Below are 19,174 nucleotides of genomic sequence, written 5' to 3' on the forward strand. Positions count from 1 at the left end.
GAGCCCATCTTACTCTTTACAGAGGACTTTGCTTGAGCTTAAAAAATATTCACGTTAAGATATTATACAAGGTGTTGATTTGCATTTGTGCCATACTTCAGGAGGAGGACATAAAATACGTAAATAATCGATTGGAATTACAGTAGACGGGAAATCGCTAATATGCACTGCTTTTTTTGTCATTATTATGTCGCAGTATTTCAGAACTAATCCAATTTTATGAATGAAATTAATGAATAATCGTTGCGTATGCTTTGTGTTTGCGTTTGTGTGAGGGAGGAGCACGGTTTTGAGGCCAGTAACAAACGCGCCGAGTTTGAAAACGGGTAGGTGACGTTGACGAATTTCGGGAAAAAAAATTAAAATCAAAAATTTTCATACCAATTTTTTTGTTGATTTGGGTTGAGAATCATTAGTATAATTACGTCCTTGACTATGGCACGCATGCAAATCAACAGCTTGTATATGGCATCGACTCTTAAACTAGTCTAGTCATCCGTAACATTCTGTATTACCAATATCTAACAATCGCTTCTACCAGCGGTTTCACCCTCATCTCTTAGAAACTACTTCGAGTCAATCGCCTTCCTCAATACTAAGACTGAAACAATTTTTCAAATCGGACCAGTAGGTGGTTCCTTTTCAAACAATCAATCAAACTCTTCAGCATTATAATATTTATCTAACACAACAGATTCATTAGCACTTCATTTCCTAATGCCTCATCCAATTTCCCCATCTGCAGTCGGTAAAGTAGAAACATTTCCTTCATACAAACCGATTACAATATCGTTAGCTATCATTTTCTTTACACGCTTCATTCTAAACTCATAACATGGGTATTATTGGTGATTTACAACATCGATTTTCATATGGGTTGGCGGATAATAGACTACCTCGCACAATATATTGTTTTAACGAATATGAGTTTCACCATAGAGTCTTCTTTTAAAGGAAAGTTTTGATAATAAGATGGATTCGTTGTTAAAAGTAAATTACCGGTTACATAAAAAAAAATATCCACTGATTTCTATAATATATGTATCTATCATGAATTATCGTCATTAGTCACATAAAGTAATGTTAAATTCCTGACCTTTTTTTATGGTAAATCATCAAATGACTCTTCTCGAGCCACTCCTCAAAGAGGGGACTTACCGCCACTATGTGGCGTGCCCTTATAAATAACTATCTCTAGTAACAAATGAATAAATAGATGATATAGATAAAGATAGGTTATAGAAATCCGCTTTATATCATCAATCGTGGTTAAAAATGTACGTCATCTACTTAAATCCTGAATCAAGTATATTTTTAATTTCTCCATTTTGTATCCTAAAACACGCATACCATCACTGATATGGTAGGTAGTGTGTGATCCACCTTAGCCATAGCGATTTTGATCATCATAAATATATCTCGTCTCTTCCCCTTGCGTAGCAAAATTCTTTTGATTCTCCACTGCATGAATGACGGCCGTAACGACTTTCTGATGGACACGTAGACAGTGGGGTTCCACTGGACATTATTCGATATCAATGCTGTGTTCTCCAGCTTATGTATGATCGTTTTTGTTAGCTTTTATGTGTATGGTCATTTGGTGTTTTAAGATGACCTGTAGTGGAGAGATTGTTAGTTACAATTTTGCTATGATTCTGTTCTGTTCATTATTAAGTGTTGTAGTAGTTACTTTAATGTCCAGATTGCTATTTACATTTTTTAAATTGTCCATTCCAGTATTGAGAGTAGAGAGGTTTCGTATACAAAGGCTTGAAGAACAGAGTAAAAATGTCAGATGAATGACAAATCTAGTTTAGTTTAAATGGCTTTATAATATAACCGCGTAATGATACCCATAAGAGCTAATAGACATATTGCTTCCAATACGGTATAACACGTTCCGTTATACGAACCAACCATTTGTGGCATCATCTGGCGTATGCAATTTGGAATGTGGCACTGACAACGTTAGTTATGCCACTAAAGCGATCAGCACGAGCCATTTCACGCTTTTTTTGTAAAATTTGAAAATTGTTGTGGTGTAATGTTTTTGGATTGTAAAAAACAGCGAAAGTTTTGTTAGAAAATTGAGTGATATCTGTTATGCTAATTTTGTAATTGTCTTAAGGATTTAGTATTCACTTAAAATTTGATGCGTCAAAAGAACACGTGCTAAGTGAATTCATTCCAAATGAATTGTGCCCGGTTGCATAATTTGCAAAATAAAAATAACGTTAATTTATAAAAAGAGCACGCCCTCGAACTGTGCTCTGTTATTATGACCTAATCACCAACTAATCGTTTAAAAATACAATCCTATACGCACATTATTATGCTAAGTCGCGCACAAAAATTTTCAATCTATTGTCGCATATTAAATATGGCCGATTTCATCTCTGTTACAGGCCAGGGCAATAACTCATATTTCCCGCTTTACGTACCAAATTGACTGTGTAATTAGAAACTCGGTCGTTCCATTCAAATCCACGGCACTGTGACAGACTCATGCTGGGCAAGAAACCAGTGTGTACACAAAGAGAGTCGAGAAATTCGCGTACTAAATAGAACACCGCAAAAACAGGGCGTACTTACATTATCCTCTCCCTACCTATTCAACACCAAATTACTATTGAATTTAAAGATTTTTCTGAAGCATTTTTTAATATCGAATGCACGTCTCGACTCGCGAAACGTGGGGTCGCTAAACAAAAAAGTTTCTTACTCAATGCACAAACTCCATGTTACTGGCCGATATAGTTTTTAAATGACAAACTCACGTAGAAATAAGGTCTAGATTCAAGATACGAACTGTTTTTGGAACGTATGGTGCGTGCTGAACGTCAATGTTGCTGGCTGAATAGAAAGGAACACGTTTTAGCGGATTCTGAATTTGAATCTTTCGAATTTGCTGAGCGGTTACTGGATAATGTCAGATAAATGGAACTATGTGCCTAAGTAAAATTAGGCTTTATTCCGAAGACATACGATTCATTATAGGTCTAAGAATAAGATAACGCTGTAAGGTACTTGAACAATTGAAATTGAAACTTTATCCTCTTGAGATAAGAGTTCTATTGACTGCACGATCGCAAGATAAAATGGCAAGAAGTCCGTCAGCATTGTCTTGGAAGTTGTGCGCCAAAATGGCCGGATGTTTTTGTCGTCAAGAATTGAATTTTGAAATTGTAACTGTGGGTTTGTGGTCCGTTTTAAATGGGTTTGTAAAACTTCTGTGCTTAGTTAGGAATGTTTTGCTTGTTAAGAAAGAAAGACTTCACAAACAAATTGATGTTATCTGACTCAAAGACTATTTAAAGAAAGTGTGAGTATAGACCGAACTCTATATTTATCTTTTCTATATCTCTAGAGGAAGAATTTTTAATAGATAACATAGAAACCTTTTAATACTCTGAACGAAAAGGATATGATGGCATTTAGAGAAACAAGAATCTGTAAATAACATTTATGTCCGCACAAAAGTTCAAACATTCTATAGATAGGCGAGAAGGAATAAAATCAATTTTCCTGTAACTGAAATTCATCTAAAAATAAAGATTCAAAGAAACGTTATGAACGTCATCAATAAGTTTTTTTTTTGCTACAGAAAACATAAGAAAATATAGGTAACAATACATATATCCGAACGAAGTAGAACCTGTTCTGGTTTGACTTCGTTGGGATATTTTATTTACTTCGTTTGAAACTTAAAGCTAAGGACATAGTTTATAACAATTTTCCGAATTTCCATCGTAATAAACAGTTTCAACTAAAGAGGTTCAAAGCAATCAAACATTAACAGCACACAATTTATGGTAACAAACAAACAAACGTTAGTTCGTCGGTTAGCCGACAGGTGGCGTTGTCATGAATTATTCAGTTACGCACCCGTTTACGGAACCCAGGGTTTTATGGCCCAATAATGGAATTCAAATTCTGTCATGTTCCGGGGACATTTTCGAATATTTTATTTTATTATAGGTTCCGCTTGTGACGTCATTTGTCACGTTGACGTGCAAAGTTCGGGGTGACAGTTGGAAAATTTTCCATGGAATATTGACTTCTGGTTAAATTAGCATAATAGTGGGTTTTTGTTTTGTTGTGTATCGGGTTACGCTTGGTTTTATTTTATTGACAATAGGGAATAATTCAATAAGCACGTCACGTGTATTTTTTAATTAGAACTTTTACATTAGAAAGCACTCTATTGAATAGATATCTGTATTATCACGCATGTCTAGTAATATACCAACTTCGCAAAGATTAATTATTATTTATTTTCTATTTTTTTATTCATTTTTTTAACAGTCATCGGTCTTAGACACAATAGAAAAAGTATTGTCTGTTAATGGCAATTTTGGCATTTTCTTATAATAAACTTCAAAAATACACCTACAATTACATTACATTACCCTAAAAAACACGAACGAAAACTATTGACTCTGTGTACTAAGTATTAATTTCCCATACGAAGTGCGCGCGCGCAGCTGTTCGCCCCCGTGCGCAGGCGCCTGCCTCGATAAGTGCTGACAATTACAGCACAATTACGCAATTAGATGCTTGAGTTTTGTTTTGTTTCATTATTGAGTATTAATAAGGAATTAATGGTGTTTTTAGTAAATATTTGGTAATTAATTTTAGCATATTAATCCTTTAAATAGTTTATTGAAATCAGATACCTTAGCTTTTTCTTCGCACAAGAAAACATATCACTTCGAGGTGATCCACAATTCTTTCGGTCCTAGATTACTACTAGTAGGTAATATCACACTAGCTAAAGACTTCAGAAAGGTAAACTTATTTGACGAAGACTTAGACAAACCCTCAGAACGCTTTTATATGCATCTTCAAAAAGATAGACATCATAAATAAATTGATACAATATCACTTATATGTAGGGCTGCCATCCGTCCGGGTTTCCCCGGATTTGTCCTCGTTTGGAGGCCGTCCGGGGGCCGTCCGGGCGGGGTTTCAAGAAGTGTCCGGGGAAAACCCGGACACTTTTCATGTAAGGAAGCACCTCATTGGATTTAAGTATGTGTTAATAGTAAATGGATTACAAATTAGGTATTATTTTGTTTAAAAAAATCGTACTCCTTCGGGGAAAAAATGCGATTTACGCCAAATGTCCGGGTTTTTTTAATGTTTGTTCGGGTTTGGTGAAATTCGAGATGGCAGCCCTACTTATATGGCGTCTCATACTTTTCTAGTAGTAACGTGTGAATTTGCTTTTCTCTTAATGGAATATTTTATCGCAATGTGAATTTTTAATTGAGACTGTCATAAATGTATCTGAAGTGTGAATGAAAGAAAGTGCATTTTGGTTTCACTTACATCTACATTGTTTTATCTTTCTAGCTCTATAGCACTTATATCCCAGGTTATACCAACCAAGTTCATCGTTTGAGCTAACGTTAGACTGTTTCTTCATAACTTATTACAAAACAGTAAGGATTACAAAATATGGTTTAGAGGTCAAAAAACTGTGTCTATTTTGACGTCATGCGGTCATTACGACGTTGGATGTTATCTATCAATCTTTGGCCATATGGTGGCGCATACGCAAGCGTGGGGTTGTAGGCCTATGAATCAAAAAGTTTCGAAAGTTATTCTAACGATATTTTGGAGAAATGGGATGGGTGAAAGAATACGGTTGGATTTTAAGAGTGAAAATGACCATGAAGACGGAAAAAGATTTTAAATTGTACTTATTAAAATAATAGATTTCAATATAGAAATATTAAAACACAAACTATTAATATCCAAATGGCTTAGTAATTTCAACCAAAACAGCTGAGCGGAGGCTTTGTCTAATGAAATAAATATTAGAGGACAGAAAAAAGTACTCTAGAGATCTACAACTTCTTGAGGCTTACCTCAATTGGAATAAAATAAAATAAAATGTAGTACATTTAAACACAAGTTTATGACTTTGGCCCTTTAATTAAATTAAAAAGAAAACAATGGGAACACTTAGAGCTAATTAATTTCACCCCAAATTATTGACGGCTAAAATCGTAACCCGTAAAATTATAACCAAGAACTTACAGCCGTTCCTATATTCTATTGTTGATTTGCTTAATAGAGATAGATAGTTGACATTAGCCCTACACAGGTACAGCCTTACTACAAAAACTTAAACATCTGTTGAACACTTGTCTAAAAAGTGTGGCTGCAAAACGAAGCTTATTTCAACGACATAATCTGACATCTTATTAGACAAGTGTTCAACAGACATTTAAAAGTTTTTGTAGTACGACGGGTAATGTCGAATTCCTAACTCTAGCATGTGAAACTATGGATAGATAGCATATTGGGAATGACCGTTAAGGTTCATATAACGAGTGTCAATGATACTTTCAATTTAAAAGGTAAATATTACGATGACCATGGGAAAGGAGGTACAATACACCATGCAGTAGCCATATACATAGGGACTTGTGTCAAAAGAGATTGTGTGTAACCCGCTGCGTTATGGCGGGCTTTGACTATAAATTTTTGAAAATCGATTGTTGTTTAGACATTATCTTTTTCTGTTCTTGAAATTGCGAATTGTGTATTTGAACGTGGAATGTTAATTTTTGAATTTTGATTGAAATGGTTTGAAGGAAAATTCGGTGAATTTGTAGATAAAATGTAGATAAAAATCGCAATAAGTAGCCAAGTCAGTATGCGTAATGTGCGCAGGTATGACTGACTGCGTGTGACTTTATTTTGTGAATAATTTAAGTTATTTCACATATTTCAAACCCGTTATATATTTTTTTCTTTCTTTTGGTTCACTAAAAATAAAAAATATTTTATATCAAAATATGAAATTTACACCTTTCCGACTGTTATGCAAAAACCTGATCCGCAAGTTTTTTCCACAGAAATTCTCAAAAGACTTCCACTATATTAAAACGGTCTAAAAATTATTCTTCCTCAAAAATATAATAAGGCACACAAAAAACAGCAGATGCCGTTATGTCAAAGGTAGCCAAGCCCTTACCTTTACCAAATTGAAACTATTGTTAACTTCACAATCGGGTGTGTTCCGAAGAAATTGGAGTAATAATATTAAATCGTTATACAATCTGGACTAACTTCATCCTTTTGTTAACCCTGATCCGGAGCACAGATGCATTGTTTGAGGAAGTGTGCGAAACTGGGAAGATGCGTTCCTGTTCAAAACATGCGAAAATACAGCCACAGAAAAACCAACCTTATATCTAATGCGTTACAGTTCAAATTTGTTTGTGTGTCTACCTTAAGGAGCCGTTTTGTTAAGTCGGTTCCGTTCCGATCTAGTTTTTTTTTTAATAACCAAGGAGTATGTACATGTAAATGTCATGATTTATTTTGTAACAAGGAACGCGGCAGTCGTTGTGGGAAATTTACGAGCACATTAAGGGGTGGGCTTACTGTATTGAATCTTTGATTATTTATTGTGAACTAATTTATGGTGATGGCAGCAGATGACTTGGTAAAATAACGTTTTTTGTACAGGTAGCGAAAGTTTTTAATCTATATTTATTATGGGATTTTAATATGAAGTAACGGTTAGTTATTGTACTTGTTACAGAATAGGTTAATTGTAAGCTAATGGAAATGGGGATAGTGGATATTGCTTTTGATTCTAATCATATTGTTCTGTTAATGGATAAATAGGATTTCAGAGAACGGTAACTATTAACTACTAACTAAACTTAGACTAGGTCAACCAATTAACTAAATGCCAACAGATAATTACTGAACAATATGCCTAACACCAAAGTTTTGACTGTTCACTTCAAATGTTGCGGAACTCGTTTACACAAACAAATTAAAAACTAATACACTACCCGCTAGTTAAACCATCAAGGATACTCATGAAAATACAATAAAAAAATGTCGTAAACCAAACTTATTATCTTCATAGCCGATTAATATCGAAAATATAATCCCAACTCTATAATAGAGACGTTAAAATTTTTATAACCTATTTCTAACAATAAAAATCTCTACGATACGACGATATATTTTTTTAAGACCGCCTTTAAAAGTATACACCCTTCATTGTCGACTTAGCTGTAAGTTTTAGCCCCTGTGCCTAAGTTTGCGAAAAAAAATTGAAGCTCGAATCTATTGTCGACTTTTTGAAATGAGAACACGTTTGATTTTTTCAAAATGGCGCATTGTTTCCACGTGTACCGGCTTGATTTTCAACGGCCTGAAAACGGTGTGAATGTTATTGATGTACGGGTACGTGACTTAGATAGAAATTCTGACTTAACTGTTAGACGCTCGAGGTTAGACAGGTGGTCAAACGGACCGTCCTATTTTGGACTTTGAAGAGATTGGTAAGATAGTAAAGTAGGTAAATCAAAGGAAAGTTTTTGATAACGTGGCTGAAATTTAGAATTGCAATAACCAAGATATTTGTCATTTATAATTAATAGTACTTGATGATCATATTATCAGGCCCGCCGCTAGCTGTTTGTTCGCCCGCGTGCAAAACCGATTATGCCGCCCTACGACTACATATTATACTGGGTTTTTTTTTTAAATATATAAGGGGGGGGGGAGTCCAGGGGGTCCGGACCCCCCTGCCCATTCATATCCATTTTACTTGTCCAACAGAAAAAAATATGTACATGCACCGCTCTCATTGGGGCATCAATGCAGTGCAATCATTACCCAAGTGGCCCCTATGTATTGAAAGATTGTGATTAATAGGTAGGTACTTACCAACATAATGTATATCAAAGTGCTTAGAACAGATTATGGGTAACTTAAACTAACGAACTTAAATATCTATAGCAATGTTTAATTTCAGTAAAATATGTTATTAATGGTTTTTGGTGGGTTTCCCGTTGAAAAAGTCAACGCATGAGACATATTTCATATGTAAGGAAGCGCGAGCGAAGCGAGCGCGAAATTTTTTTAGTCTAAGGACACAAAACAAATTAAAACCACTGTAAATTAACAAAGCAAAGTCAAAAAGAAAGATATGCTCAGAAATGAAGTGCAAATGTACATGAAGCCGCGAGCGAAGCGAGCGCGATTTTTTCCTTAGAGTTTTCATGAAGTAAACATATCATAAAAAGCCAAAGTAAACAAAAAGCTATAACGGACGTGCGCGAAAAATGATTTTTCGGAATTGAATGCTTCAACAATTAAACAAAGATAAATTGCGACTGCGATAACTGACATGAATGGAGGCGCGAGCGCAGCGAGCGCGAATTTTTTTGGGGATGCAAAGGATGAACCCGTCAAAATTGATAGGGGACGACCAAAGCGAGGGCGGCTTTTTCTGAAATTTAATTGCTAATCTACTCATCTATTTTTAGTAAAAATATTTTTATTACGTAATTATGGTTTAATTTTGCCGTATGGGTTAATTTTGCCGCCCCCTAAATAGTGCCGCCCAGGGCATTTGCCCCCCCTGCTTTCTCCCCCCACGCTACGCTAATGGTTGATCTTAAATCGTTTTTAATAATTTTTAATTTTGAAAATGATCAACAGATGTAACTGAAACCGGCAGTGTAAGTAATATTCTTAGCGCTATTGCTGTGTTCAGAAATATTGAAATCAAATAATTGGTAAAAATATATTGTTTTTTTTTAATATTACGTGATAGGTCGCTCGATTTGCCGCCCCCTAGGACGTGCCGCCCGCGTGCGGTGCACGCCTTGCACGCCCGCTTACGGCGGGCCTGCATATTATGTAAATATAGATACATACCTCTTTTAACATATAATAAAAAACAGAACAATAATACCTATATAGCGGAGATTTCTCCAAGTAAATCTTCACCAATTCTTGAATACAGAGTAAAAGTTTTATTTCAAAGTAAACAACCCCACGTCTGCCGTAGCCGTGTCACAATTGAAAATACCCGAGTTCCAAGTTCGAAAGTTCCGAACTTATTCTGACGTTCCGCGGTTCCAACGATTTGAATTCCTGCCAGATACAGAGAATTACTTGATTCAGTTTTAAGGTTCGAGAAAAGAGGTGACAACGTGATTGAGTTACTTATTTTTAAAATCGAACGTTAAGAATTGGATTTTGTATTTAGAACTGTAGTTGGCAATTGTTTTTCTTTGATGGATTCTATAATCGTTCTCTATCTATGGTCTGACCCCTTTTTTGGTGCAGTTGACAATTCTGTCAGTCTGTACAAAATACAAAAAAAAAAACATTTTCCCTTGAAAATTGACAGCTGTCAACTTGTCACTAGGCAAGTAATTCGGTACCTCTATATGTAGTACTAGATTAAGTTATTTATTCCACTTTTTAGGGCAGAATATTAATTCTAATATTTTCTAACACATGGTTGACTCCGCATAACTAGCGACCTTCGAGTCGAAACTAGACCCAGTAACTCTTGACCTAGTTTGTACCAGTAGGTGGTAAAAAAAGTTATTTATTAAATCTAATCTCTTTGATCAGGCTATTATGGTGGTACGAATTGTAAATTGTAAGGTGATTAAAACGCGACCTTCATACGTATGCATACTTACCAACTACGTATGTACACCACGCCTTCTTTTGATATGAGAAATAATATGGTAATTCCATTGCTAAATTCAGAAAAATTACTTTCTTGTTCTCTCAAGCTCAATCAAGCTGTTAATATAATTTGATAGATCCCCGTGGATTTACCCGCGTCCCAGGAGAACAACTTTCAGTAACCGGGTAAATAGTAGTCAAAGCTTTCTCAGACTCTAACTAGACTATCTTTGAACCATGACAGTATTGGCGTGGAAGCGCGACTAACAGACAAACAGAAATAGTTACTTTTACATTTTACGACTAAGTTATTAGTTATTATATAGCAAAAGCTTTAACCAATCGATTCCAATATTACTATCGACGATGGTGTAATCGAGTTTAAAAATCGAGCGTTCCGATATTGACTCGATAGCGAAATTTATTTCTCCACTTACGGGAAACAAGGGCCGACGTTTTCCAATAAAGGAATAACCGATGCATATGTTGTTATTTATCTACGGTTTGTTTAAGAGGAATAATATGGTTTTATTTATGTTGATATTTGTATATTTTTGTCTTAATTTGTTTGAGAGTTGGCAGTGAATCCTAATGTTAAAATACCTGTCTGTCTGACTGTATGTTTGAGAAAATAAATCACTTTCAAAAATGAAAATGAAATCCTGTAGGTACTTACACACATAGTTAGGTAGTCGAAAGCCTGAGAAAGGACATGCAATAGGCTACTTTTTAACAGTGTTTTATTTTTAAACACGTGTTAATTGTCTGTTTAACTTTTTTAAATCTGTTTATTTTTTTTATTATGTAGAATTTTCGTTCGTCTATTTTTTATTTTCGTTCAACGTTACTACTTCAAACACCAATAACGATTCCCTAGCAGGTAGCCCTATCAGGTTTATCAACATAAATCAGCCCTTCTAACCCCTGACCCCTGGACACCATGGATTACGGCATAAGTTCCCAGCAGTTACGGGTTGACACCTACTTATGGCTTGTAGCATTTAATGCATGTCTTACCCCTCGCGCTGTCAGAAGGGGTCTGGAGTAACGTAGGTAGGTTGGTAGTAGTGAAAGTTTGGGCCGTTATGTTCGATTTTTGGAGTATGAATGTAGGTTATTTGAAATAGGTTGGTTTAGTGATGTTCAAATGTTAGGTCAAAAACTGAGTTAGCCAATTGTCTTACTGACGCAGTTTGGAGAAGCAAAGTTCTTTGGGCGAGAACTGTGAATAATTTTAGAGCGACTTATAAAGTTATGTATTGTTTAGTACATTATAACACTGTATGGTGAAGATCAGTAAAGATAATGACTATATAGCAATTTACGGACTCAATGCTTAATAGTTTTCAAAACGTGAAAAATTTCGCCAGAAACTTAATTTCAAAACGAATAAAATGATACCTACACTCTAGATTAAAAGCGTTCATATTTTTGATTATTCCAAAAAGCCCTTGCCAAAGGGTTTGTATTCGATACACTTCAGACTCGGTTGCTCCATTTGCGAAACCCTTTAAAATTGAAGTACTTTATAGTTCGGCCATTCAGAGAATGCGTTCCTGACACGTCGCGATTGAACTGACGACGTAACTTTGCAATGGCGTTGCAGTTACGATAAAAATATTTTTGCTGGTTGTTTACCGTTTTAACAATTGAGGAGCATTAAAACAACATTATTATATCAATAATCAATGAATGTTATAATTCAGTCAGTTCAATCGCGACGTGTCAGGAACGCATTCTCTGAATGGCCGAACTATAGTCAAATATATGTATTGGACTTTCAAGTGTGTCCAGCCATTGGGCTATACATACACAGTGTGTATTGGACCATGCAATGAATACGTACTTTTGAAACCGATAAGTTATTTCAAATTAACGGTATTAATTTGTCAATTTTTATTTCAAGTATTCATTGGCCTTTTTTATCGTCCAACTCACAGGACACAATTTTTATTTCAAGTATTAGAGAGCCTTTTTTATCGTCCCATTGCTGGGCACAGGCCTCTCAATCAGAGAAGGATTGACCGTTTATCACCGCGATTGCTCAATGCGGGTTGGTGATTTCAGACTTTGTAGTCCAGGTTTCCTCGAGATGTTTTCCCACTTGGAAATAAAATAATATCATTTACAATATAACAATTGATAATTTGATTGAGTGCAAAAAAAGGGGGCATTCTAATAAATCAGTCTTCAATTAACAAAAAAAAAGGTGATCCATATCATTTAATTTACTTTCATTAAACAACCCTTCGGTCCAAGGTACAGTTACAATTTAATATTTTTTAAATTCTTTCTTTACTTTTTTTTTTCATTCCCCTGTATGCCGACCTTTTTCGTGGCGTGAGAACTGTCAATGTTTTTTTTTTTCAGCAAAAAAAAAAACTTTCAACACAGGATTGCTAATGGGTTAAGTTTTTCGTGACTTGTGAGTTTTACCCGTGAATGTATTATAAGAAAGAAAAAAACAAAAAATATATTTTACGCGTCATAATTTTTTGTTTTGTTAGAGGAGTGATAGAAAAAATCTGTTCTTAAAATATGCATAAACTAATTCCTAAGTTTTAACCGACTCCTGAGAAGTTTTTATAATATGTTTTTTTGTTTGGCTCTGAATTAATAAAACTCGTACTCATTTAACAAATTGTATCCATGTGCATAAGATTTGTCTATCATTATAATTTTATTTAGCTGTATAAAATAGAAATACAAAATATATTACAATAAATACCACTTCCTTGACTATTTGTAACCTGTTTAGAAACAGCAGAACCAGTACACATCAATCTATTTTTTCTAATATCTTACAAACTCAACCCCTTGAATCTTTTAATTAAATGCGCACTCCAAGTTTATAGCTAAACAAATAAATTATAATGATAATAAAAACAATTTATGCTTTGGTTGACAACGAAAAAGAGCGGTTCCGGGCGTTCCGCTAGTCTTTTGTTTCGCGATCTATGATTTGTTTTTACTTTTTTTTCGAATGTGACATTTTAAAAAGAGGTTGTGTGTCTTTTTTGATTGGATAAGTAAGGGGTTGGAATGTACCTATTGTAAATGTAGATGGAATGTAGTTACCTACGTGAATATTTACTTTGAATACAAGTGCCAGACTGCTCCTTTTAAACCAAAATTATTTAAGAAGCTGGAGTTTTTGGCGAACGTTTAAGCAATGAATACATATACCTACTTAGAATGAGATCGTTAATTCCCTCAACGGCTTTAAAAATGGCGAATCTAAAAATCCGTTGAAAACACAATAAAACATAAATCAATCAGACCCATTTCCGCCGCAAAACACGAAACAACGAATTCAATTAATTGTCTAAATTAAAAAACTTTATAAAAAACATTCCCATAAGGATGATAGCGTGATGGTTATCCATTACTCCACGAATGCACTAGACTGTAAAAGCCGAGTTCTCACAGACTTTAAATTAAAAAAAAACTCCAAAGAGGTTTGAACTTGTGCAAAAAGTCCGCACGTACGCTCCGTTGGATTGCAAGGGTGCTTTATTATAATCTATTTACTCTTCCATCTCTCTCTGGTAAACGAGTAAGATATAGTTTCGTCCCTTTCGCTAAATAATTAAGGGCATTACTGACTCGCAAAGTGCTTGAGAAGTGCTTGTTATGATCTTTTGTTTTATTGTGGTAGTGGAGTGTGTGAGAGCCCTTATAGTATGGTGTTTTGACTTTATGAACTTGGCATTGCGAATTATATTGAAACGGTCAGCAAACTTTTAACTTTTTAAATATAATTTTAACAGTATTTTTAGTTATTTTCTTTTTGCATGGAAGGGTTAGAAAATATCAATTTATCGATATTTTTAATGAATTGGAGAAAGTATCAGTCTCTTACCGTTAAGCCTGCCCATTATGAAACCTAATTCAATTAGTTCGGGATCAAAATTGTAAAAATTGGTGGATATTTACGACCAAAAATTAAGACTTTATTACGAATAGCCGTATATTAAGTTCTAGAATGACACAAGACATAATTGTCATTGTCCACAGTATTAATTATATCGTCATCATTCCGCCATCGCTCAGATAGATACAATCAGGAGATAAAGAACATCACTATAATCATACATTTGGTCAGGCAGTTTGTTTAACACGAAAATTAGGGCAATTTACTGTCAGAGACATTTTAAAGAAAGTTCATGGAAATATGAATACAATAATATTTTGATAATAGAAAGGTGGACATAAAAGTTTTGAAAGCTATAGAGCAGTAAATATTTCTATGATTTGAGACTTAATGATTTAAAAAAAGTATTAAATAAAAATAAAATAACATTAAGATAAGCTCTCATAATATCTACTGTTTCCGTCATATAACTTTGCCGCTCTAACGTCAGCCATTTGACTTGTGCGCAGAAGGGGTTTGTTTGTACATTTTGACCATCATGAAGTCACTAAAATAGCAGCACACAATGATATTATATATAAAAAGAAATATCATTGTCAGCACAGCTATTTGACTACAACTTTAATTTATGTCTTAAACCCAAATAACACACATATTTATCTGTTTCGATGAAAATTAGTCTGCCATCTCATAACTTCTATGCTAACCATACAAAATTGAACAAATAAAAAATCCAAAACCATTCGTCTATGACCAGCCAATGACTGTTAGTATGTCGTCAATGTATAAAGAATCGGTTTTAATTCATAACTCATTTATGCACGTAATGTTAACATAAAAATGTGTGCTTATCAATATTAATGGCATGTAGATCATGGGATGGCATTGAGGGGACCTAGTACTATTTGTACAATGCGGTTGAATATTAATTTTTAAGTATGATATTTCAAATACATAACTGAAACCGACAAAAACTAGTCTTGAAATTGGCAAAAGTGCTTTCACAGAAACAGAAAATATCTCATCAACATACATATCGGGTGTGTCGTTCACAATCACATTAAATCCTATCGCATATACTTTATGATATTCTATGGCGAAATGTAAAAAAAAAGTACATATATCATTCAATTGCCGTCCATTGCTGAAAGTATTGTCAAACATATTAGTTTGTTCAGTATATGCTTTATAAGATAGCATGGTAGATCCAATGAGATAATAAGATACTGCTGAAAGCTTCTGCGCATGCGTGACATTGTTTTGGAAGAGAACTTCGCGTAAATCTTTTCGTATGGGTGACTTTTAGTTAGGTATATTGTCACTTGTTTCGGGTAGTTCTGAGTATGTCTAGTGTTTGGTATTGGTATTTTCAGAAATTGTGAAACTTTATACCTACGTAAATAAGTATCTTATGTAGATATCAATTCTTAACTTATTAAAGCTTTAAACTTCTGATGGATCGCGTAGGTGCCTAAGTACATATACATATCACCGACAACGTCTTTAAAAAATTGGGTGTCTTCCTTTTCAAACACCAATTTTTTCAAAGCAAAAAATAACTTATAAAGAAGACTGAAAAAATGAAAAAACTTAAAAGATACACGTACCCATGAATTAAAATAAATTATAACTTTCGGGATAACCATTCAAAGATACACAGAGCAAAAAGATATGATCAGATAAAATCTACATTGCTGACATAAGAACCGGATGCACTTACTATAGCATGCGTAAATGTTGCTAAAACTTCCGTCAGTACAGAAATTATCTTTAATAATACCTGGTTTTAAACGTTTTTAACTTGCTTATAAAGTAGAGTAAAAATCCAGCATACTGCAAACTTTTAGTCGGCCGATAGTTTGTTTGGGCTCATAAATCAGTATGAAGATGAATGGTAGTGCGCACATTAGAAATGATCAGGTATCTGGCCAGTATTAGATTGACCAAAAAGTTTTTATACATAGATTCCAGATTACTTTTATAAATAAATTGTCAACTAACTATTGGCCGACAGTTTAGTTTGCAGTATGCGCGGCCTTTTAGTATGTAGTCTGTATTTAGCGTAGATTAAGGATGTATGTATTTAAATATTTCCGTAATACTTTAAGATCCTGTTCCCCATTTAATTGATTAGATGCCTAGGCAATTTCTTTCAGATATACCAATAGGTACTTTGACATATACTAATTTTCATGAAAAAGCTCTTGCTTCGAGCTTTCGAACTACAGTCGGGAAAGTAATTAGGAACTTTTGGCGGGCGATGTTTTACGAAACCTGTTGGTCGTTAACTTTTTTGTGTATTTCGTAGATGTTATAGGTACACAATGTAGTTTTAAAGCAGTAGGTAATTATACATATTATGGGCAAAATACAGAAGCTTATACAAAACATATTTCGAAAAGCTCAACAAAAGTTCATGAGTAACTTCTAAGTATTAAATTCTTTCAGGAAGATTCTCACACAATTTATGTATTCTACATAACATATTACATAAAGGCAACAGTTGCAACTCGAATGTCTTATGAATAGGAACCCGACTCACCGTATCCTTAGCTCCGATACAAAAAAGTAATCCCTATTGCACAATAAGATGTTCCGCGGACAAAAAAATAACCAACTGTCATTTCACAGATCACTTAGAAACTCCTTTTAAAACACACAGTTCTTATTTATAAAAATATAAAATTAAAAAATAAAAACACTTTCGATAAATGATTCCATTTTCGAAAAAAACCGCCCGCAAACTTTTAAAAATGGAACGCTCTAGCGCACTGCGTGTGTTCGCGCGCGAAGCTCGCGTTCGAATAAATGGAATCCAAACTTTACCTGGGGTTCGGTGTGACATTACATGACGTGTCTATCTCCTTCTTCCGTATAGATTCTAATATCGTGTGAGTGAGCAAAATATATTTTATTGAAGGTGGAACGGTCAGGAAGAAGTTGAAAAGTTTTTTTTTCATAAGTATTGTTTTCCCGCGTTATCTTCGTGCGGTCTGTTGATAACTGTGTCTATGATAAGGGCCATAGATAAAAATGGCATTAAAACTTTTTGAATGGCTCCCTTGTTTTGTGTAGCAAATAAAGGATCATTAGTTCTCATTGATAAATGCTCTCCTAGACTTAGTTTGGACAGTTGAAAAATACGTTTTGTGGTTGTAGAATAGTTTTGGGAGAATATATTGGGGGACTAGTTTGTATTGGACGTGTGGAATTGATTGTTTATCTTTAACATGTAAATTTTAGATAGGTACCTGAAGTAAAAAAGGTTGCGCATAATTAAAGTAACCTGTCAATATCATTCGTTGGTTACACAGTAAATTCAATTATTTGCACCAAAAATATCTAAGTTATTTACTTACAAGTTTTTACAATAAAGATATTTTTACACCAAAACTAAAAAGTGCCAAATGTTTTGCAATTTTAGATCCTTAGTTGCAAAATATAATTCCAATTGCCTTATGTAATTTTCAGTCGAAACTTTAAACAATTTTACAGGCAAAAAAGCCTCCTTCTAAAAGCAAAAAATATTAACTTTTACATTATCCTAAAAGTCTTTGGCAAAACAGCAACACCTGAAAACCGACTTCTAGAGCCATGTCAAAGGTACCTAATATTAACTTCCTTTTCTATGTTTTATTTTTTAAGTAGGTTCTATTGAACATACTAAAACTACTTACCTACTACACTTAATAACAAATAATAATTAAACACACTAAAGAAATGACAGTCAGCTAAAATGTTCGAGTCATTGTAACTCCGTTATGTGTGAATAGCGGCAGAGATGTTGGTCAGTGGGTTCGTTCCCGTTTGATGTAATTAAACGGTTTACTGTGTCGTCATGAATTTAGCGTTTGTGCGACATTTTCTCTTCTATGTTTATAGAAGTGAGATTTATTTTAGTTTGTCATTTATTGATGTAGTGATTTGCGCTTTTTGGTCATGGCTGTTGTTTAAACATCTTTGGCAGTCGTTACGGGTAGTCAGAAGTTAGCAACCAGGCTACAACCAGACCTACCAAGGGGTATCGGTTTTCCCGGGTTTTCTGTATTGAAGATGGCAGATAGGAAGTCGCTCTGTGTAAAACACTGGTACCTACTCAGCTCCACATAGGTACATACCTAGTTAGACTGGAAGCCGACCCCAACATAGTTGGGAATAGGCTAGTTTTCAAAAAAATATAGGTTCCATCCAAATTGGTCTTAAAAAAAATTAATTTATTTAAGCTAACACCTACTTTCTATTTTTATATAATTTACAAAACGTACACAAACAAAAATATGTAAACTAAAAGCAAAATATTTGCCAACTACAAAGTTGTTTTACCGCTCAATAAAAAACAAGGTTTATGCGCAAACTTTTACATCACATAAAGTTTTCCGTAATAATGAGGAAAAATAAAAATTTACTTACACTTTCTCATGAGATAAAATAGGTATAAGAAAGTCGAAGATATAAGAGGTTAGCCAACATCCGCAACAAAGGAGATTTTATTTTATTATAGGACCTTAAAGTTTGGATGTTGGGTGCTGGGAAACCGCAAAAAGAATTGAATTTGCCTACAAACCTATGCTCACAAATAAATATGTATATTGAATTGAATAAAATTGAAGTGAACAAATCGGCAAATACTTTCACCTTTAACCAACATGTTAAAAACAAGTAAAATGTTATACTCGTAGTTAGGTAGTTAGCAATAGTTTAGCACAGAACTGGGGATTGTCCTTGGGTATATTTCTGTAGCGTACACAGGGATAAGCGTCGGTTTTGTGTCAAAAGAGTTCAGTCACCATTTCATCAAAGTTATCTCAAAAGAGTTTCAGCGTTATGGCT

At 34.3% G+C, this 19,174-nt stretch overlaps 1 protein-coding gene across 1 annotated transcript in view; it reads right to left on the reverse strand.

The window, feature by feature from the left end:
• The window catches only part of LOC124636820, a 59,946-nt gene extending 42,841 nt beyond the window's left edge, over positions 1-17,105 (reverse strand). The window contains exon 1 of the mRNA XM_047172994.1: positions 16,887-17,105. The gene's annotated coding sequence lies outside the window, so the exon portion shown is untranslated. The remainder of the gene's footprint in view (positions 1-16,886) is intronic.
• Between the last annotated feature and the right edge of the window lie 2,069 nt (positions 17,106-19,174).

The sequence above is a fragment of the Helicoverpa zea genome, chromosome 2, assembly GCF_022581195.2.
Source record: "Helicoverpa zea isolate HzStark_Cry1AcR chromosome 2, ilHelZeax1.1, whole genome shotgun sequence".
NCBI lineage: Eukaryota > Metazoa > Arthropoda > Insecta > Lepidoptera > Noctuidae > Helicoverpa > Helicoverpa zea.